This window comes from Scyliorhinus canicula, chromosome 3, assembly GCF_902713615.1.
Source record: "Scyliorhinus canicula chromosome 3, sScyCan1.1, whole genome shotgun sequence".
Taxonomy (NCBI): domain Eukaryota; kingdom Metazoa; phylum Chordata; class Chondrichthyes; order Carcharhiniformes; family Scyliorhinidae; genus Scyliorhinus; species Scyliorhinus canicula.
The window spans coordinates 210,944,981-210,968,378 of record NC_052148.1 but is presented as its reverse complement, the minus strand read 5'-3'; the positions used below and the strand labels follow the sequence as shown (position 1 = coordinate 210,968,378).

The 23,398-nt window shown below is 45.4% G+C and overlaps 1 long non-coding RNA gene across 8 annotated transcripts in view; it reads left to right on the top strand.

Moving 5' to 3' along the window:
• LOC119963272 overlaps positions 1 to 23,398 on the top strand; it is a 70,850-nt gene that overhangs the window by 39,459 nt on the left and 7,993 nt on the right. For 3 of the 8 annotated variants that reach the window (XR_005460063.1, XR_005460065.1, XR_005460060.1), the window contains exons 4-5: positions 13,823 to 13,975; positions 21,397 to 21,465. This is a non-coding gene — a long non-coding RNA (uncharacterized LOC119963272). Of the gene's footprint in view, positions 1 to 13,822; positions 13,976 to 18,115; positions 19,497 to 21,396; positions 21,466 to 23,398 lie in introns of those variants that run through there. The other 5 variants (XR_005460064.1, XR_005460062.1, XR_005460067.1 and 2 more) reach the window with 4 other exon arrangements.

The window sequence follows — 23,398 nt, the reverse complement described above, 5'->3', positions numbered from 1 at the left end:
ATCTATGTGTTCTGGTCTAATGACCTGGAATTGTTTCCACTTGTGGGGAGACCAAAACTAGAGGCAGTTGTCAATAAATCCAACAGAGAATTCAGGGCAAACGTATTTAACCTGAGAGTGGTTAGAATATGGAATCCACTGTCTAAGGAAGTATCTGATGTGAATACATGGATGCATTTAAGGTGAAGCTGGAAAGCTAAATTAGCAGGAGGGGGACAGGAAGAGAAGGATATGTTGATCAGGCTAAATGACCACCCGTACCAGCCTCCCCGGACAGGCGCCGGAATGTGGCGACTAGGGGCTTTTCGCAATAACTTCATTGAATCCTACTCGTGACAATAAGCGATTTTCATTTTCATTTCATTTCATGAAGGAGAAAGGTTGGGAGGAGGCTCATATGAAGTATAAATGATGTCACAGATCAGTCAGGCTACATGGCATGCTTATGAGCTGTAAATTCTATGTAATGCTATCAAGTAATTGTCGGTGCAGCACCTAATACCTAACAAATAACAGTGTGTTATCTTAATAAACTGTCTACAGATGCAATACATTGGAATTTTGGGCCTAGCCTGTACTTGATATAAAATAAATGCCCAAGTAGCCTGATTAAAATTAAACCACAAGCAAAATGGCAGAATTTCTAATTATTTATTTCCTAAAATTGAAGTTTTATTATCTGGAACAACAAAAGTGGCAACCAAGCAAAAGACAACTTCAGGAATGATCCAAAGCACTTTTCAAGCCTATTGATCAGGAGACACATACAAGTTTATTATTCCAGGCTAAGAAGAGGAGACAAACTCAGCAGCAACTGATAGCACAATTGCTTCACAGCTCCAGGGTCCCAAGTTCGATTTCAACTTGGGTCACTGTCTGTGTGGAGTCTGCACATCCTCCCCGTGACTGCGTGGGTTTCCTCCGGGTACTCCGGTTTCCTCCCACAGTCCAAAGATGTGCAGGTTGGGTGGATTGGCCATGAAAAATTGTCCAAAATTCTATGATTAACCTAGGACAAACGTTCGGCGCAACATCGTGGGCCGAAGGGCCTGTTCTGTGCTGTATTTCTCTAAAAAAAAAAAGCAACAGAGAAAGCAGATTTTAGAAAAGCTGAACTCTCTGCCAACTATCAGAAGGACTTGGAAAATAAATACTGAAAGCAGTTTATTAAAGAAGTATGCAAAAAATGTTGTACTGCCACGGAGAAATACTAATGAGGAAGTTTCTATTTAGGATATTGGAATTGTGAACCTCACGATTTTCCAAATAATATTACACATGCTAAAAGAGAAAGTACTGCAGGAAGCAATTCCAACAAGCTAACATACATGACTTCATTTACACTTTTCCATTTAAAGGAAAAGCTTGTACTTACGGGTCCTAGGATGCTGGCAGACACCCAGACCACAATGTTATTTGAGGAGGCAGTTTGATGGAGATCTCCGGAGGTGTTGCACTGTGCAAACTACATCCATAAACAGAGATTGAACTCAAATACATAATAGAACATGCAATGACAGTGAAACAACCTTATGGATTAGTATTTCTTGCTCACTCAATGTACCATTTGCTCTTCTTACAGTCAAAGTAGACCACAACTTTCCAACACCAGGATCTGAGGAGCACTAATTACCAAAGCAACTACCATTATATCAACCTTAGGAAACAAACATATAATAGAACATTCATTCACTGTGACTTTCTCTGTTCCAATGAATCATGCTGAACTATCTCTGTAACTATAAAACTTTATTCCAGGTATTATGGTGAAACTTTGGTCTAGCCTTTCTCAAACCCTATTATGCTTCCTATGATGGTGTGCCCAAAACTTCATCCAATACTTCAATATCTTGTACAAATTCAATGTTATTGGGCAAGATTCTCTAATCCCGTGGCAGAGTGTCCACGCCGTCATAAACGCCGTCGTGTTTTACAATGGCGTGAATGGGCCGCTGCCAGGACTAATTCTGGCCCCGATAGGCACCAGCACGGCACTGGAGTGGTTCGTGCCACTCCAGCTGCCGATCCCGGTGCAAACTGTGTGCCGCGGGATCTGCGCACGCGCAGTGGCGCTGGCACCAACGCGCACATGCGCAGTGCGCGCACATGCGCAGTGGCCTCCTTCAATGCGCCGGCCGCGAAGCAACATGGCGCAGGACTACAGGGGCCGGCGCGTAGGAAAGGAGGCCCCAGCCACAGAGGCTGGCCCGCCGATTGGTGTGCCCCGATCGTGGGCCAGGCCGGTGTCGTACCACCCCCTCCCCCCCATAGGCCACCACTCGACCCTTCAACGCCAAAGTCCTGCCGGCTCAGAGCAGGTTAGAACGGCGCCAGCGGGACTCGGTTCTTTTCTTATGGCCGTTCGGCCCATCTGGCTGGAGAATCGTGCCAACCACGCCGGCGCCAATGGTACCAATTCTCCGCTGTGCGGAGAATCGCGTGCCGGCATCAGGGCGCTGTGGCCCGGTCGCGGGGATTCTCCAGCTCGGCCCAGGGCTGGGAGAATCCCGCCCAAGGTTGTTTTTGTATTCAATTACCCTTTTCTTTTGGTTTTTGAATAGTCAATGGCACAGATACACACCACTTTGGGAAAGGTTTGTAAGGGTGCTTGGGAGAGGTTTATAAGGGTGTTCAAGGGAAACCACAAGATGAGACACAAAACATCAATGACAAAGAGGATCCGTCCTCACATTGGTGCAGGGTGCAAATCAAACATGCCTCATTACTAAGACCTGTGAAGTCCTCACTTTTATGATTTGAATATGGAACTTTAGAATACCATGATATCATCATTAATAAAGAAGACATTAAGAAACTAAAATTGATTGATAATTTGATTATACTGTTTCATCTACTTTTGATGACAAATCTGATGGTCACTTGCATAGACTTCTGAGATATCCTGCAATGTTTGTTCATCCTCTTTTCCCCTGAAAAGACTTACAATGATGTAATGTATGACCAAAGTCATTCTTTTAAAGCCATGGATACAACTTGACTACATGTTAGAGATTGCATTTTAGAATAGAACAGTCTGAAATAAACACTTTGATGCCAAGTAGCAGATGTGCTCCAGTGAAATCGCCTGTCATTACCTGGAAGTTCATTAATTACTTAATCGGTTAAATAAGCATCTTTCAGCTTATGTAATTACCCAAAATCCTCAAGGAGGTCACTTAACAATTTTTCCATTCAACATTTAAAGCATGTGATGACATTCACAAAAGCAGGAATTTTTAAAATCTTCTCTCACAGTAATTAATCCCGATAACATCTGGTAGGTGGAGGGGAGGTTACTTCGGGCTGTGCAGGTCAATATTTTTGTTGCTCCACAGCCACAAAAGGTATAAAAGTGGGATATAAAAATCACGTATGCAATTGCAGTGAGAAATGCACAGGGCAGTGCGTTTTGCATACATATGCTTAGAGATCACTCGCAGCACACAGCACAGACATCATAATGTTAACTTTGATTTGAAACCACTGCCGTAATTTTCAAACTCCACACTCCAGCCCATGCCAAGTCCACCTCACCAATCTGAACACCATTGACACATCAACAAGACAGGAAAAAAAATGAAAACTACATACATCAAACATCATTTTTTTTTGTTACTTTCAAATAGTTTCTTTCTGAAGCAAAATATGTTTGCTACACGTCACAGTACTCATCGGATTTCCCATCTACTCCGGAAACCTCCAACAGGAGTCACAGGAATAAAAGAGTTCCCCTTTCAGCCTGGTGGAATCTTACAGCACATTGTAAGGATATAAACCAGGGAACTCATAGAGATTGAAAAGCATCATTCCTGCAGAGATGGTAACAGATCCATCTCACACCTGGGACTTTCCCCGGGGGAAAAGAGACATAATTTATATCTTGACAAGCTTATTCCTCTAGTGGAGTCAAGGAGCCTGCCCAGGAAATGCCTTCCTGAAGCAAGGTCCTCAACCTGGATGGTGACTCTTTCAGAGGCCAATAATTGAGACACAAGAAGCCATTAGACAAAGGACCAGACCCACGCACCAGATAAACAACCATTTTGAAATCATTGTGGAGGAAAGGGGCCACATTACTTGAGTGGCCATTTTGAAATCTCTATATTGAGTTGAGAACTGAGAAACAATCAGTCTGCTGATTAAGCTGAAAATAACAACAACAGGACTACTAGCTGACCAAGCAGGCAACTCATCTCAGCTCCTCAAAGCCTGTTTTATTTTAAAAGCATCCTATCATCAGCTGCCAAGCAGTCAATGTACAGAAACCTCCTCATTCTGTGTCATCGTTTGCTTTAAAGGATTTTCATGCTGCTGTCTTCAACCATGGACCCATCTCAACTGAATTCCTCTGTGAAGGAAACTCTCTCTGGGCTTTGACTTTTGTCATGTGGGAGTACCTTTAAGAAATGGGTGTTTATAAATGGGTATGTATATTAATATCTGTAGTGAGAGTACCTTTAAAAAATGGATGTTTACTACTGCAGTGATGTCAGCGAGTGGGTGGAGCTGGGCTGTCTGTCAGCTTTTTACTTTCGTTTTAGGCTGTTTGCTGCAGGGTGTGTTTTAGTTTTGTTTTCAGAGCTGGATAGTTGCAGTCACAGCCAGAAGGTGTATGAATCTCTCTCTGTAATCTAAAGACTGTAAATCGATCCTGGTGATTTAAAACTAACAACGGTAGTGACTTTAACCTGATGTGCTTCTGGTAAAAGATGTTTTAAGTCTTATGGATGTTAAAAAGGAAAGCTTAAAGGTTTACTTAGTGTTGTAGTCTTTGGTTGTTGTATTTGAATTAGTGGTTGCTAAGATGTTCACTGTATGTTTTAAAAAGGTTAACTTGAGTTCATAGAATAAACTTTGTTTTACTTTAAAAATTACTTTTCAGTCCTGCTGTACCACTCCTGTAGAGTGGGTCATGTGCTCCCCATACCACAATCTAGTAAAAGTTGTGGGTCAGGTGAACTCCATGATATACTTTGGGGTTCTCTAAGCCCTGACCCATAACACTTTATGGACTCAGGAAACTATTTGAACTAATACTAATTTCTTCACTATCCTGGCATGTTGAGGGAAACTAATGAAAGCACTTTTGCCCTCACATGAGAAGATATGTTCCAGTGTGCTGGAGTGAGGATGGATGGGTGGTGGGATCCCATGCCTTCTTATACTAAATCAGGGGGAGGAATAGGCATTAGAAATGTCCCGTGAATGTGAAGCCAGGTTTATAGGTCATGGAGAGGCAGGGATGTTGGATGAGGGTGAGAGTCCAGTATACGGAGAAGAGATTGGTGGAGGGTATGAGAGATATAGGGCAGTGGTTGGAAAACTGACATATGGGGCTGGATTCTCTGAAGGGTGTGTCTGGTTTTATGATGAAAAGATTGGTGCCGTCCCCGCACTGATCCTCTGACTAGTGAGGGGCTAGCAGACATGCATTGTAAAACGCACGGCCTTTTTGATATAAACATCTGGAGAATTGCCGGGTCCGTGGCCGCACATGCACACGGTGATGACCTGCAGCGGTTGGGTCGTACAATATGGCGCCTGCCGTGTGTGCACCTGACCTGCCAGATAGTGCCCCTCTGGACACCCCCTCGCCACCCCCTCGGCATCTCGTACCATTCCCCTCAGCCCTCGCTAAAGCCTCCAGGCCAGCAACACGTCTCCCGCCCGACTGTGGTGGAGCTGGACACAGTCCGCAGCAGCCACGACGGGTTCACGAAAACTGAGAGCATATGTGCCTCACACGGTCGGGAACTCGGCCCATCAGGGGTGGAGCATCGGGGGAGAGCCTTCAGGTAACGTCCTGAGGCCATCCCAATGGCGTACAGCGTATGCTTCAATTACATTGGTTTAGAGGGGGCGCAGCATCCAAAAACAGGCCCCGCCCCGGATTCGGTCATAAACAGGGGGTGGAATTCTCTAATAATGGGGCTATGTGTCCATGCCCACGAGAAAACGGGCGCGAATCACTCTGGATTTTCCTGGAGAAAGCCCAGAGTGATTCTTAATTTTGCAGGGGGCTTTCAGGGCCCTGGAGTAGTCCATGCAGCTCCAGCTGTCGATATGGGGCCCTGCACTTCCGGCCACGGGTCCGCGCATGCGCGCGGCGTCCGCCTGTGTCCGCCGCTCCGCGCGACATGGCAGACCCACACAACGAGCCGACCCGTCAATATAGGCCCCCACCAGATTGCGTGCGCCCGCCGATCGATGGCCCCCAATCACAATCCTGGCCATCCTGGAGGCCCTTTCCGCTGAAGGATCCCCCCCCGGACCCTACCAGTGTCTGCAGTCGCCACTCCGAGTGCCCGCCGGGTGGAACCATAAGTGAACCGCGCCGGCGGGAACTTAGCCAGTTATCGGAGGAGAATCGCCGCGGGGACCTCTTTCAATGGCCCCTGACCGGCACCATGTAGACCGCGCGCACGCAATTGGTGGCGCTTCTCCAGTCCTCGTAGAATCATGGGAAGGTGTCGGACCCGATCGTGGGTCTGACGCCCCATTCTCTGCCCCGCGCCGTGCACGATTGTGGCGTAGATGCTTGGAGAATCCTGGCCAGGGATTCTCCGTCCATATTGGCGACGGGCAACGGATATTCCGCCCTTAAAATCCCGTTATCCCCATTGCCTGTCCATGCAGATGTATTCACTCAGCTAGATGTCCATTCTGAATAGCAGCCAGGCCGCATGCACTCTGACTTCATAATGATTTTCGACATTGTGACATTTTTGCTTCCTCCTTCAGATGGCACATCATCTGAGGTGGCCTGCCAGATGCACCCAAGTCACATCTTCCCTGTGCACCATACATCTGCGCAGATACAGGCACATTGGTGGGCATATGCACATTGGAGCAGATGGTAGTGTACAGTGGTGAAGGTACATCACACTCGCCTGATGAGCTGGCAGAGAGGCAGAGAGTGCCCAGGGTACAGGCAGTCAGAAGATTGCTGAAGACTCGGACCATGTCAAAGGCAGAGCCTCTGGAGTGGCCCAACATGTAGCAGATGTTGAATGTCCAGCAGGATGGATCAAATCAACCTCAGGTTGGCGGACAGGCTGCACCATGCATCTGGAGCTCCTCTGAGGGTGTTCTTGATGACGGTAGCAGCTCCTCTGCCCCACTTCCAATGATTGTTACATATGTTGAGACCAGGATGACTGAGGTGTGCCCAGCCATGGCACCAGATGGGGCTATACAGGCTCCATCGACCAGTGGACAACCGCTGAGATCATCAAGGCGGATGGAGCATCAGAGTCGGTAACCTGCCTCAGATCCAGCTGCCAAGGAGCACCAGGGCGTAGCACACACAAGTGGAAATTTAAGTCACAATGATCATGCACTGAGGTCTCACAGATGATTAATGTTTCTTTGACACATGTGAAGTGGTGCATGTATATTGTTGCCTTCATTATTAAAATGTTACATTATGCACAATGGCCTTAGTCTGCTTGATGCAACTCAAAAGGGAAGAGATCCGGGAGTTGTGTGTCACACATATGAAAGATTGCAATGTTTATTTCAGTGGTAGAGACATGAGTGAAGGGTGACAGGTATACCTCATCAGCAATGTTGTGTTTCCCTAACTAGCAGCTTAACTCCTTGCTTTGGATTCCAAACTGTAAGTCCTCTAAATCAAGGCCTCCTTAGTCTCCCTGCCTCCCATAAGCAGACTCACATCAGAATCTTGGTCCTCACCCTGGGGCTACTCAGGTACCACCTCAAACCCGGCACTGGGATCGTCCTCTGCAGCCTGTGGAGAAGGATCACTTCCTTCATTCTCCAACGGGTCCCCCTTGACAGCGCAAGGTTGTGCAGTGTGCAGCAGACAACAATAAGGGAGACATATTCAGGAGGATAATGAAGTGCTCTTTTATGACGTTATGGAGAGTCTAAACCGAATAGTATCAAAGAAACTTAGGTTTATTTACAAGGCTATAATGCACCACTCCCGGTAGTTGCCAACCGGGTCTTAACAGATCGATGCTGAACTGATTGACCTTATATACAGTGGTGCCTTGATGGACACATGTGTGCAGTCTATAGCTCCCTAAATTCATGAAAGTTCTGCAATTGTCGCAAAACCTCTGACTCACTCTACCTGGCTGTCCTGATGTGAAGGAAAGTGTTGACCCTTTGGAACAGTGTGCCAGCTTGATACAGCTGTGTGCAGCAGATTGCGACACTGCAGAGATCTCCCACCGACCCCATTAAAATTCAGGGCAACTGTCACCTTCAGAACCGCTGGCATAGGGCGGCCACTTATACAGTTGGAGGTGAATGAAAATGAAATGAAATGAAAATCGCTTATTGTCACTGCTTGTAATGAACACAATGAACAGGGGCAGGTTAATCTTGTCCCACAATCTTTATGCCTGTTATTTGGAGATATCTCATTTGAACCCCCAATTCCCAACACATCCACAATGATAATTCACTTGTCCGCATAGAATTGATAAGAAAGCCGGATTCTCCATTTCAGAGGGACTGAACCGTGTGAGTTTTATGGCCTCGAAAACAACGTTGGTCCTGGAGCGATTCAGGACATCCTATTGGACTGGCACACTCACCATGGGGAACTCGTGCAGTTCCAATGAACGCTAGCATGTGATTCGCTGGGTCAGGATCGGCACTGGAGAGCATGACAAGCAGGAACTGCATATAGGCACTCCAATCCCCACACACTATTGCTATATTTACTCACTATACATATGGCAGTCAATGAGGTTGCCCTTCTTTTGTCTAGATATTAATATTATATTTCTTTCAGAGTCGCCATGTATTAAATGATACCACCACAAGGTTCAACCGGATATCAATCAAAGACCCAACAACCAGTTAGTTAGTTCAAGTTCAATAATACTTTATTTACACACAAGATTAACTTATACATGTAACATAAATACTATGAGCTAAACTACACCTAACAACTATGACAACCTGTACTTAACTTCGAGCACCCAGCTCAGGTCAGAGGAACGCTGACCTTTGTTCGAATCTGGATCTGCTGCATCTGGAGAAGTAACTGCTGTTCAGCTCGGCTCATCCATCTGGTAGCGAGCGTTGAACTTGGACTTACTTCTGGTCATGGTGCTGCAGTTGGAGATGGACGTTGCCGGAGCGCCAGGTCCTAAAGAGATTGAACACATGGCAGTGCCTCTCTTTATCCTTGGGGGGGTTTCGCCCTCTTTTGGGCGGTCCTTAGGTTTGGACCCAATTAATTGGGCAGTTCTTGATCACTGCCTTCAATCTGAGCCAATAAAGGGGCTGGTACCTTGATGGCTGGGCGTGTCCTAAGCGGTCATTGACCTTGCTGTTTATGCTTCCTGAGTAAAGGGAGTGGCGCCGATGTTTCTGGAATTGTATTTCCTGAGTATCAGTCCTTTGCCTTATGGAGATGGGTCATTAAAATGCTAACCGGTTGAGGGTTTCAATGCTGTCTGGATTCTCTGCTCACGAATATACATGCAGGCCCTGTGTCTGCCTGAATCTTATTGCCCATATTTCCCTTCAGGCTTTGCAAACATCCATGTTTCTTGTTGTAAGTGTCCATCCCAGATGGCTGCAACACCCTCATGCCAGCCAAGAAGATGGCACTGGTTGCACTGGAGCATGCTCATCTCATTGATGGGTCCGCTGGAGCCAGAGGGTTCCTGGGGGGGGGGGGGGGGGGGGGGGTGCCTGCTGCCCCCCCCCCCCCACCTTTTTTCTTTTGCTTTGCAGCAGCAACATTTTCTGAAAAAGATGTAAAAAAAACAGTGTTGTAGTTCGATATATGGACAGGTCCTACTGCGATTGGCGTTGTTTGATTGTCGTTGTTCTGTACAAGTGGTTGCAAACAGAAAATAAATCTTTCTTCAGCACGAACATACGCACAGAACAAAATATTTCCCGTGACCTGACAGAAATTGGTTGAGGAAATGTGAATTGTTAATTATTTAACAAATGGCTTGCAAGATAGAGGTGTAATGGTTCTGAAGTTGTCTGGGATGCATGTTATACCAAAATAACAAAACTCCTGGAGTAAATTTGAATTTCATCATAATTGCCAGATTAACAGTGGTTTTAAAAATGCTGTGTAAACAAGTTCAGAGAACTAGTTGTAAATCCTTTGGTGTCTATTTAGTAATTTATTGACCTTTCTAGGTTTTGTTCCAAATCAATGTAATCACTGCATTACGCGGAGTACAATGATTCAGATTAGCAGCCTGTAAACTTAAATATAAATCACAAACCACAGTAAATGACATCAGTTAGACTTAAAGCCAAATATAGTCGCTGCTCTTTCCCCAGCCACATTCCTCATTGGTTTAAGGTGAATTTCAGAACCTAAAAAGATCTTCACACCCTTCAGATTTCCTCGAAGCATTATTTCAAATATAATGAATACATCCTGTTTCTCGATTTTCATTTTAAAATTCATGTACAGCAAAAAGATTATTGCATGATTAAGTAAAATAATTTGTCTTGTCCTATTATGTGTGGCAATGACTTTGTCCCATACTTAAACCTGTTGTTAGCTTGACTCAGTGATGATACTTTTGCCTCTGCTTCAGGAAGTTGTAGGAAAGCCAAGTCCACAACTTGCATACAAGGATCCCCTGGGACCCTTTCACTTTTCCGTCCACTGTAATGTCAATGGAAGAGCAATGGAAACCAGAGAAGCAGCAAGGTTTGGGGGTCTCTTCTGCTGAAATTACAGAGGACAAGTGGAACAATCCTGGATTCTGGGGAAAGTTCACGCCGATAATTTAGGCTGACATATCAGTCCATATCTTCCAGGTTCCAGAGTGTCCAGTCGTTGGATGGGATGGGTGGGGCGGGCAGCGGGTAAGGGAGGGGGGGGTTTACTTCAGGAAGCACTGGGGTCACCCTTTCATAAGTCCCATTTAAGTATTGCACGACAATTTCCCGGGATGTTCAAACTACCATTGGGCAATTGTCTAGCACTATACTGACCCCTCATAGGACTCCCCACACCGAACCTACCTCTGGGACACTCCACAGAAGCCTATGGCAACTACACCCCCCACCAGCCCCACCCCTCCCTGACTACATGCCCCCATCTCCCTGACTACATCTGACCACTCATAGGACCACCCGACTATACTCGACAAGTCCTATTACATCCCCAGCCCTTCACTGCATCCCACCCCTCCGATCACAACCTCTGACAAAACCCTCACACACCGACTACACATCCACCATCCCCCACCAATTCCAACCTTTCTCCCCGACTACACCCCACCCCACACCCCCCCCCCCAACTACACCCCTACCCTCTGACTACACCTCCACAACCCCGACTATAGCCCCACCCCATGACTCCACCTCCATGCCCTAGGTCTCTTCTGAGCAAAAGTCTCCTAGGCAATGACGTCCATGTTCCATTTCTTGAGGTAAGCCTACAAGGTTTCATTGAAGAGCTTCCTTTGTCCTCCTCTTGTTCAGGATCCTTCGTTGAGCTGGATGAAGAAGATTTGCTTTGGCAGTCGTGACTCTGACAACCTAAGCATATAGGTGGCCCAGCAGATTTGGCTTTGGATGATACTGATGGTATTGATTCCTTCAAGGACACTAATGTTAGCACGCCTGTCCTCCCAGTTAATTCAGAGCTAAAATACATTTGGATTTTGCAATGTATTTTAAGCTGAGTTGTTCACGAGTATCTCTGATATAATGTTCACCCTTATAAGCCTCAGTGATTACTTCAAATGCTTTAACAAAATGTAATGCTTTAGTTGATATATGCAAGCCTCCTGTGAGCTAATGTGAACAATCTGTCTGATAGGTATTGCAGCAAATCAATCATCCAGCCTCAAGAAAGTATTGCCAAAGACATCCCAAAATTATGTCAGAGGAGATGTATGCCAGGACACTGCCCTTCAGCAGCTACTACTTTTGGACATTGAGCTTGTCAATTAATAATTGTCAAAACCCTCTCTTCCTCCTCGCCCCTTCCCTCCCTCCCCTCCTGCCAGGTTGGAGAATCCCCAGGGGGCGGCACGAATCCCGCCCTTCTGCCACGATGCCGGCTGCTGTATTCTCCGGCGCCGTTTTTCGCGCGGGGCGGGACTCATGGCCTGCCGGTCGGGGGCCACCCCCGGCGATTCTCCGGGCCCCGATCGGCTGAGCGGCCGTCCGTTTCTGGCCAGTCCCACCGGCGTGGGCGGTCCTCGGTGGGGCATGGGGAGATCCCGCGATCGAGGCCTGCGATCGGGGCCCACCAATCTGAGGGCGAGACTGTTCCATGGGGCGCTTCTTCCTTCTGCGCCGGCTCCTGTAGGACTCCGCCATGGCCGGCGCGGAGAAGAGAACCCCCTGCGCATGCGCCAAAATACGACGGACTGTTCCACACATGCGCAAGATCACGACGGCCGTTACATGCATACGCAAACTTGCGCAGTCCCTTCAGCACCGGCTGGAACGGCGCCAACCCCTACGAGTCCACCTAGCCCCCGAGACAGGTGAGAATTCCTCACCTTGGGGGCCCGTTGAAGCCAGAGTCGGCGTCGGTTTTCCCGCTGGCGTGAGGACTTAGTCCCCGGAAGGCAGAACCCCGGCCAATATTGTGTTTAAGTGATAAAATATATTTCATTGCAAGAAATTTGTAAAAGTTGAGGCAGCATGATGTCCTTGTTCAGCTAATAAAGTTAAATGTTAAGTTAAAGGTTAACTGGTTTTGAAGTTTTGTATTTATAAAATTAATTTGTTATTAAATGTTTTGCATTAAACTTTACAAGCTTCTATAAATGTCTTATTGAAACATCAGAACACAACATTTAATTGAGATATTATAAATGAATAAGATAATTGAAGTAAACAACGTAGACATATATTTAACATGGTGGTACACTGGTTAGCACTGCTGCGTCATAACACCAGGGACTTGTGTTCATTTTGGACCATGGGTGTTTGTACATACTCCTTATGTCTGCAGTTTCCTAGAATCATGGAATAGAACCAAAGAATTCCTGCAGTTGAGAAGGAGGCCATTCAGTCCATCAAGTCTGCACCAGCTCTCTGAAAGAGTACTCTACCTGGGTTCACTTCCTCACCTTACCCCAAAACCTAACCTGAGCAACCCTGGACACTAAGGAGCAATTTAGCATCGCCAGTCCATCTAACCTGCACATCTTTGGACTGTGGCAGGAAGCTGGAACACCCAGAGGAAACCCACCCAGACACATGAGAAAATGCAAACTCCACGCAGACACCCAAGGCTGGAAATGAATCTGGGTCTCTGGTGCTGTGAGACAGCAGTGTTAACCACTGTGCCATCATGCCATTCCCGTTTCCATTGGATGCTTCGGTTTGCTCACACAGTTCAAAGCCGTGCAGGTTAGGTGGATTGGCCTTGCTAAGTGCCCCATAGTGTCCAAAGATCAGGTGGGGTTATGGGGATAGGGCGGGAGCATAGGATGAAGGACTTTCTTCTGCACTGCAGTGATTCTGTAAACACTACTCAAAAATAAATCAGATGGTGAAAGGACAGTGACAGCAAAAAGCTCTGGGGCGCTTTTAAAATCTTATGACCATAATCTAAATTAAAACATACCAACATTTTTAAGCATCCCACACATAAAATTTGTAATGATAAAGTGCAGATTTAAATAGTTTCTCAGACTTAAAACGAATAGCCAAACCTATGTTCACTTACAAATAATCACCTTTAGTTATAAAAATTGAAAAAAAAAAATACTTTAAAAGAATCAACAACAATAGTAATGCCTGTTTAAAAGAAGGAGCAAAAAGAACTGTTAAAAAACGTCTACATACCTTTAAAGCATTTGTTAAAATAGTTGCTTGTTGTTTCTGCTTAAAGGCCTGATCTCAATAGGCGTTGCCAAGCTGGCCGTGCCATTAGGGCGTGGGGCTGCACTCCTCCTGCACGGTGCTGGAGCCTGTGAAGACCGGGACGCTGGAGGCTCCAGGCTGCCGAAAGGTAAGGAAGATTGGACGCATCATCGGAGCCAAGGTAAGTCAGCAGATTTCTCTTTCAAAAGGTGGCCTATGGCTTCCCACTGCAGGCAAGAAGTTACGGGCCAATGTTGTTGAGTTTATGATTGTATCCACTCCTAATGAAATATTTCAAAAACATCAATATAGCCAAAATGTATAGCATCTCCAGTGTGGATGAAAATACAAAGCGATCCTTGCAGGTCGACAAAGGTTACTGACTCTATGTACAACCCCAATTGTTGCGGCATCCACTAGAACTCCCAAACCTAGCAAGACATGTGGAATTTATGGACTTCTACATGCCTCAAGGAAATGCCCAGATTTACATTAATTCTGCAAGGCATGTGGCAGAAAGGGCCATTGATAGTGGAAGTGCTCTTGAGCAGGCATTTTCAAAGTGGGGCTCGCATCCCACGGGTGGCTCATGAGAGGGTGTCAGGAGGATTGTGGAGCCGTCTGTCATGGCGATCCCGATCACGCAAATTCGCGCACAGCAGCCGCAGCAGCCGGCTTTTAACAATGCCGGCTGCGAGCAGTTTTGAAAATGACGGCCGCGACCCTATAAAACAATGCGGGTGCACGGCGCATACGTGCCTGCTCATCAGTGCGCATGCACAGAACTACGTGAGAAGCACCGCCTCCTCCTGATGTCAGCACGCTGACGCAGGAGAAGATTTTTTATAAAATTAATTCTAATCTTCCTGCCTGAAGCGAGGCAGAGAGCAGGTCATGCACCAAGTGACGCCAAGTGTTTTCAGCATGGTTATGAACCCTCCATTTTGTCAGCAGCAAACAAGTAAATGAGGACCAAGCAAGCTCACCTCTTCCATTAAAGGTAGGAGAAAATGGTGGGTCGCGAAGGTCAGCTGGCATGGGTCCAGAAGGTTGACTGGTTGGTAAAAATGGGTCTCCGGGAAAAAAAAGTTTGAAAAACAATGCTCTGGAGGAATAGTTGATGCAGCTTCAATGAGCCATGCACTGATCCAAAAAGACCATATAAAATGGGTACTTTCCAAGCAATAAGAATGACAATCTGGTATCCCATCAGAAACACATATATGAGGTGATGGACAAACCAGAAAATGATGATGATGTGCATGAAGAACACACGTTTCACACTATCAATCACACGGAAATTATAGATGTCACCACACCATCCAAAATGCTTGACAAGATTCAAATTATCTGTGCAAAGAGATTTGGCAATCGCTTGTTATTGGTAGAGATCAGTAAGTGTTAACATGCTAATACTGTTAATTCTAAAAAAAACGCATATCCATAGACGTGGAAGGCCATGGTGAAAATTACTGGTGTGAAACTTTCAGTGTGCAATGATTCACTAATTCCATGTGCAGAATCCATAGTCCTGGAATGCAAGTACAAGCAATCCTCCTGGGGTATCACAGATATTCTACATTGTGGAACCTGAAGGCTCAGCAATTGTAGGTCTACCAGCAGCAATCCATAGAATCAGTCAGACATTAAAAGGCAGAACAACCTCAGAAACTAGTACTATCAATATATCCAGGATGTTTGACAAAATTAGCAGTTTTCATGGGAGCTGCAACACTACATTTGCAGGGGGTTAGGTACTTTTTGGCGCAGCCATTTGGGCGCGGCCGTTTTGGCGCGGCCGTTTTGGCGCCAACCCGTTTTGACGCCGGCTGTTTTGGCGCCGGACGTTTTGGCGCCAAAATAACATTTCTTTATTATTAGCCTCAGGTGAGTTGGCTGGTGCGGGTGCGTTGAGTTGGGTGCTGGTGCGTTCTATCACAATCTGTTTATATATTGGCGTTATATATTGGCATTATTGACGTTTTGGCACCAAAATAACATTTCTTTATTTGTGAATTAGCCTCGGTTGAGTTGGCTGCTGGTGCGGGTGCGTTGAGTTGGGTGCTGGTGCGTTCTATCACCATCTTTTTATATATTTTGTAACTAAACCAATTCGCATACCCATATGATGGCTGAGGCAGTATCAACGAAACGTGGTAAAGAAAAATTTGTTCATAACGGATTCCTTTACGTCTTTGACAAAACAAGCAAAGGTGACAGCAAAGTGAAATTTTGGCGTTGTGAGCAAAAAAACCGGTGCAAAGCACGTCTCCATACTAAAGCTGCAAACATGGTGAGGCAGCTGAACAGCCATTCGCATGATGCTTCTGCTGCACAAGTAGAGGTTGCACTCGTGAAAACTAAAATAAAAAAGAGAGCACAGGAAACCCTTGAGGCACCGACTGTAGTTGTTAATGAATGTTTGACAGACATATCCCAAGCTAGTCTACCAGCCATTCCTAATATATCTGCTTTGAGGAGAATGATAAGCAGAAAGCGTAATTATGTATTGAACCCCCCCACCAATCCAAGTGATTTACAACAATTGATTGTGCCAGAATGCTACAGGATATATATCCCTCAACCAGGAGTGGAAGAAAAATTTTTACTTTGTGATAGCGGACCAGGTCACGACCGGATATTAATCTTCGGAAGACAGAGCTGGCTACAGCACTTATTGACATCTGATATGTGGTTTGCAGATGGCACATTCAGTATTGCTCCCAGCCTCTTTTCTCAGATATATGTAATTATGGTAAAAAAACACGGAGGAGTTACTCCTACGGTTTATACTCTTTTGCCCAACAAGCAACGCACCACATATACGAGAATGTTCGCATTATTGAAAGAAATCGAACCCAACTTGAAACCCAGTTCAATCGTCTGTGATTATGAACAAGCTGCGCACAGTGCTATGAAAGACATATTCCCTGATGTTCAAATAAAAGGATGTTTTTTTCATTTAGCTCAAAATATGCAAAAACATCTAGCTAGTATGGGGTTCCGTAGTTTGTATAACACTGATCCAGATTTCGCGTTTAAAGCTAAAATGATTATTGCCATTGCCTTTGTCCCTTTGAACAAAATCGATGAATATCTGGATGCTTTAGCGACCCAACTGCCGCAAGAACTTCAAGATTTACTGAACTGGTTTGAAGATACATATGTTGGTCGTCTGAACAGACGAGGAAATGGTAGACGAACACCTTTATTTCGCCCTGAGATTTGGAACCTTTATCAGAGAACATTAAACGGGGAAGACCGCACAAACAATAATGCGGAGGCAGCCCACCGTCGATTGAAATATGAACTTGGCATGCATCATCCCACCATATGGAAACTAATTGATGGCCTGCGTAAAGTACAGAAAGGTAGAGATGCATATTATGAAAGGTTACTAGCCGGCCATGAACCGCCACAAAAACTAAAAAAGTATAGAGATGCAGATAAAAGAATACATGAAACTGTTCTTAAATTTGAAAACATGGATGCTAACGAGTACTTGAGGAGCCTTGCTCATAATTACCAAATGAACTAAACTAAAGGTTTTTTAACTTTAGTTTTTAACTAAATGAACAATTACCAAATGAACTAAACTAAAGGTTTTTTAACTTTAGTTTTTAACTAAATGAACTAATTTAAGGTTTTTAACTAAATGAACTAATTTAAGGTTTTTAACTAAAAGAACTAATTTAAGGTTTTTAATTTACAATAAAGATAAAAGAATACATGAAAGTGTTCTTAAATTTGAAAATTTGAGTACTTGAGGAGCCTTGCTCATAATCACCAAATGAACTAAACTAAATGAACTAATTTAAGGTTTTCTGTCGTCTGTGCCCAAACGGCCGCGCCAAATTGGCTGCGCCCAATTGTCCTATGGCGCCCAAACGGCTGCGTCCAAACGGCCGCGCCAAAACGGCCGCGCCCAATTGTCCCATCCCCATTTGCAGGATAGTGCAAGTCTGTCAAATGACCAAAATGTAAGTGCAGCATCCACATAAAGACAAATTCAAGGTCAAACAAACAAAATGGAGAAAGGCAAAACATTTGAAGGGTACGAGACACACAGTTTAGTGGAGCTCAATTAAATGAGTCATGAAAAAGGATGAATCATTGAGACATTTAAAGGCAGCTTTGAAACACTGTCCTTACAAAATACCAGCATTAGAAGAATTCAATCTGAGATGTACAGGTGCAAAATTCTTCTCAAAGCTTCTTGCCAAATATGGTTACTGGTCAGTATATCGTGCGGAGAGGTCCCAAGAGCTTACTATATTTTGTACTCCATTCAGAGAATACTGTTTTCAACAACTTCCTTTAGGGCTACCTGGTATCCAGAATCTCTTTGAAGCTCACATGGACCACATTACCTGAACTGTGGCAGGGTGCATCTGTATCGCAGATGATACTACTCTTGTGGGAAGAACAAAGGAACAGCATCACCAAAATCTGTGTTTATTGGTGCAAGTGGCATGTAATGAGGAATTAGAGTTCAACAGTCTCAAATGCAACATCAAAGTGCAACAGAGTCATGAAAAACCATTGGCCTCTTCAGAAACTCATAAATCTGGTGAAGGCATCAAACTCATATTCCCCAGGTAAGTTGTGTAAACAAACCCTAAAGAATCGATTAGTGCTTTGAATGGTAGCAAAGCCATCAAACTCACTTTCCCTACAATAGTTTTCTGAATTTCTGCAGTGCAGAATCCATTACTGCCTTTGGAGGCTGCCAAAAGCTGACAAAGCTTTCAGACAGCCAAATGGCTTGAACTCTCCTGAATGAATGAATAAAAGGTAGGGAGATAGTTTGAACAATTAGCCCTGGATCATACACTGGGCTAGCCTTTCAATATTAAACACAGCAGAATAGCAATTTATTCAGTGAATATTTTTTTCTAATGCATCTGAACATTTTTCCACTTTTACAATGATGTTCCTTCACTTGAAAGCTTGCCAGTTATCAAATGTAACAACCTGGAAACCACATTAATTGAATGGCCACTTACTTTTCCAATCGGAACACTGTCACTGCTCGCTTTAATAAACAGATTTAACTGAGACTACAATGGCTGTGATTTTTCCCCCAGCATTGCGCCAGGCTCTGATCTGGGTGCATTGCTGGAGAGGCCCAAATCGGGCTTTGCAGCAGGCATGAAACCCCACACAAGTCACCAGACTCGCAGCGCTCGGGGCAGTCTGGGTCACGCCCCCACTGGGTGAGATCCAGATAAAGGTATTTAAATGAGCCATTTGGTTCATTTAAATAGGCGTGGCCTACTTGAGGGCATGTTTTCCTGGCACGGCAGAGTCACCATCCGCACGCGCGAGGCCTCATCCAGGCGCCGATTAGTATTGGTGTTCACAAGCAGAGACCAGTGCGATGGCAAGTCTGGGGATCTCAGAGGTAATTAGAGCTCCCTGAGTGGTCAGGGATTGGGCAGGGCACCACCCTAACACTCTCTCTAGTTCATGGGCACCCTGTCAGTGCCAAGCTGGCAACCTTGCAGCTGGCAACTTGCCAGGGGCACTACCTGGGTGCCAGATTGTAAGTGCCAGGGTGCCAAAGGTCAGCGCTTGAGGGGGGTCATGCCCAAGAAAGGAGGGATGAAGGCCGTGTGTGACGTGTAGCAGGTGAAGAGGGGGATGAAGGAGCTTCAGAAAGGTTGGGGGAGTGAAGGAGGGTCCTGAAATGGAGGGTTCCACAGCGACCTCATAGTGGGGTGTGCTCACTTGGGGGTGAGGGGAATGCCCATGACTGTGGGGGTGGGGGGGGGGGGGGGGTGGCATTGTCCATGTGTACGTGGTGTGATGGACTCTCAGACTCACTCAGAGTTTCAAAAGGGCACACTGATCTCTGCTGAGCCATTCTCGTGGCGATTTCAGCTCCCTAGTGCTGAAAATATTTCCAAGTGTGGGCTCGACTGGGGAGAAACTACTCAAGGCCTTCAAAAATGACAAAGTGTGGGTGAACCTGAGTCTGGATCTCAACTAAAAAGTCGACGGGAAACACCCCACCAAACCCATCCAAAATGACACTTCGAAATTTAGGAACATAGGCACATAGGAATTAGGAACAGAAGTGGGCAATTCAACCCCTTGAGCCTGCTCCGCCATTTAATCAGATCATGGCCGATCTATTCCTCGTCTCAAATCCACCTCCCTCCCTGTTCCTCATATCCCTTTAACCTGTTTTTAAAATCAGAAATGGATCTGTCTCCTTCTTGAAACCCTTTAATGACTCAGAGTCCACTGCATTATGGGGCAGCGAGTTCCACAAATTCACTGCAAGAAGTAGTTCCTCCTCATCTCAGTTCTAAATATACCACCTCTTAACCAATATCTGTGACCTCTCATTCTAGATTAACCAATCTGGTGAACCTCCTCTGAACTGCTTCCATTGCCACCACATCCTTCCACAAATAAGGAAACCAAAACTGGACACAATACTTCAGATGAGGTCTCACCAACACCCTATACAATTGCAACAACACTTCTCTACTTTTATATTCCAATCCTTTTGCAAAAAAAGCCAACATTCCATTTGCCTTTTTATTTACATGCTGTACCTGCATACCAACTTTCTGCGACTCATGAACAAAGACACCCAGATCCCTCTGCCCAGATACATTTTGAATCTGCTTTCCTTTTAGATAATAGTTTGCCTTTCTATTTTTTTTCGGCCAAAATGGATAACCTCACTCTTATCCACATTAAACTCCATCTGCCAAATGTTAGCCCAAAGTCCTAGCCTATCTTTATCCATCTGTGAAATCTTTATCTCCTCATCACTGCCTGTTTTCCCACCTATTTTAGTATCATTCGCAAATGTTGCTATGCTACACTCTGTTCCTGCTTGCAGAGCATTTATATAGATTGCAAACACTTGAGGTCCGAGGACTGACCCATGCGGCACCCCACTAGTGGCAGTTCACCAGTCAGAGAAGGACAATTTTATCCCGACCCTCTCTGTTCTGTCAGTCACTCAATCCTCAATCCAATCTAGTATTCTACACTGAATCCCCTGCGATCTCACCTTCTGGATCAGTCTTTTATGCGGCACCTTGTCAAATGCCTTCTGAAAATTTATTGAGAGAATTGGGCCCAATATGTCATACAAACATACGAATTAGGAGCAGCAGTCGGCCAGTCTTCTCTTGGAGCCTGCTCCACAATTTGGTAAAATCATGGCTGATCTGATTGTGTCTCAACTCCTCTTTTCTTCCTTGTTCCTATGTCCTTTAACTCCCACTTTAGCCAAGAATCTATCTAACTCTGCCTTAAATATATTCAGTGACCCAGCCTCGACTGCTTTCTGGGGAAGAGAATTCGACAGACCCATGACCCTATGAGAAAATCTTTCTTCTCCAATGAGTCTTAAATAGGAGAGCCCTTATTTTTAAACTGTCCCCCCAAATTCTGGCCTCTCTCACAAGCAGAAACATCCTCCCAGCATGCACTCTGTCAAGAGCCCTCTGATAGATTTCAATAAGGTCATCTGAACAAACACATTCATGATGAACTGTAAAGGAGGCAGGACCATTATTTACCCATCTTTCATTCTCTTCCCACCTCCAATCAATGGTTAACACTGCCACCCTGCAGGTGTGATTTAGGAAGGCTTCCAAAACTCATAAAGGACTGTTAGCTGAAGAGTGGAACTCTGGAGTTGAGGTAAGTGTGGAAATTAGATTCAAATTTATTGTCATGTGTACCGAGGTACAGTGAAAAGTATTTTTCTGTGTACAGTCCAGGCAGATCATTCATATGTGATAAACATAGGACATACGATAAATACACAATGTAAATACATAGACACAGACATTAGGTGAAGCGTATGGAGTGAACTGCTACTCAATAGAGAAGATGTGTGGAGAGATCAGTTCAGTCCATAAGAGGGTCATTCAGGAGACTGGTAACAATGAAGAAGAAGCTGTTTTTGAATTTGTGATTGTGTGTTCTCAGGCTTTTGCATCTTCAGCCCAATGGAAGAGGTTGGAAGAGAGAATAACCTGGGTGGGAGGGGTCTTTGATTTTGCTGCTCGCATTTCCAATAGAGCAGGAAGTGTAGACAGAGTCGGTGGATGGGAGGTGGAATTCATAATGGACTGGGCTGTGTTCAAGACTCTCTGTAGTTTCAGACGGTCTTGGGCAGAACAGTTGCCATACCAGGCTATGATGTAGCCAGATAGGATGCTTTCTATGGTGCATCTGCAAAAATTGGTAAGAGTCAATGTGGACATGCCGAAATTCCTTAGTTTCCTGAGGGAGTGAGTACAGGCGCAGTTGTACTTTCTTGATTGTAGCATCAACATGGGTGGGCCAGGACAGATTGTTGGTGATGTCCACACCTAGGAATTTGAAGCTGCCAACCATCTCCACCTCGGCTCCATTGATGCTGACAGGGGTGTGTACAATACTATGCTTCCTGAAATCAATGACCAGCTCCTTAGTTTTGCTGACATTGAGGGAGAGATTGCTGTTGTTGCACAATGCCACTAGGTTCTCTATCCCCCTCCTGTACTCAGGCTTACCATTGCTTGAGATCTAAATCACTACGATTGTGTCATCAACAAACTTGTAGATGGATTTGGAGCCAGATTTTGCCACGTGTCTGTACAGGGAGTTTAGTGGCGGCCTAAGTACGCAGCCTTGCGGGGCCCTGGTATTGAAGACAATCGTGGAGGAGATTTTGCTGTTTATCCTTACTGATTGTGATCCGAGGGTCAGAAGTCGAGGATCCAGTTGCAGCGGGAGGAGCCAAGTCCCAGGTTTTGGAGTTTTGATATGAGCCAGCTAAGATTATGGTGTTGAAGGCAGAGTTGTAGTCAATGAGTAGGTGTCTGAGGCAGGAGTACTTGTCATCAAGATGCTACAGGATAAATGTTGGACGAAGGAGATAACGTCTGCTGTGGACCGGTTGTGGCGGTAAATGAATTGCCATTCTGGACGTACGGAGTGGATGCGCCTCCTGACCAATGTCTCGAAGCATTTGAGGTAGTATTTGAGGCATGTTGCTTGGTTCTTCTTTGGCACCGGTATGATGGTGGTATTCTTGAAGCAAGTGGGAACCTCGGAATGGAGTAGACAGATGTGAAATGAAATGAAATGAAAATCGCTTATTGTCACGAGTAGGCTTCAATGAAGTTACTGTGAGAAGCCCCTAGTCACCACATTCCGGCGCCTGTCCAGTGAGGCTGGTACGAGATGTTGAGGATGTCTGCGAACACATCGCCAACTGGTCCATGCAGGATCTGAGTGCATGTGGCAGCTGGTGGTTCCCGTTGTGGTTCATAATGACCACATCTACAGCAAATGTTGGTTGCTTCAGGAACTTCTGTTCAGAGTTCATGAGCTGGAGTCTGACCTTTAGACATTGCGACAAATCAAGAAGGCGGAGAGTTATCTGGACACTGTGTTCAGGAGGCAGTCACACCCCTTAGATTAACTATCTTGAATTCAGTCAGTGGTCAGGGACAGAAGGGTGTGACTAAACGTAAGGCAGGTAGAGGGATCTAAAGGTAGCACTGCAGGAGTCTCAGCCCCTGCCCTTGTTCAACAGGGCCTAAGGCTCACTGTGTGGATGAGAGCGGGAACTGTAGAGAGG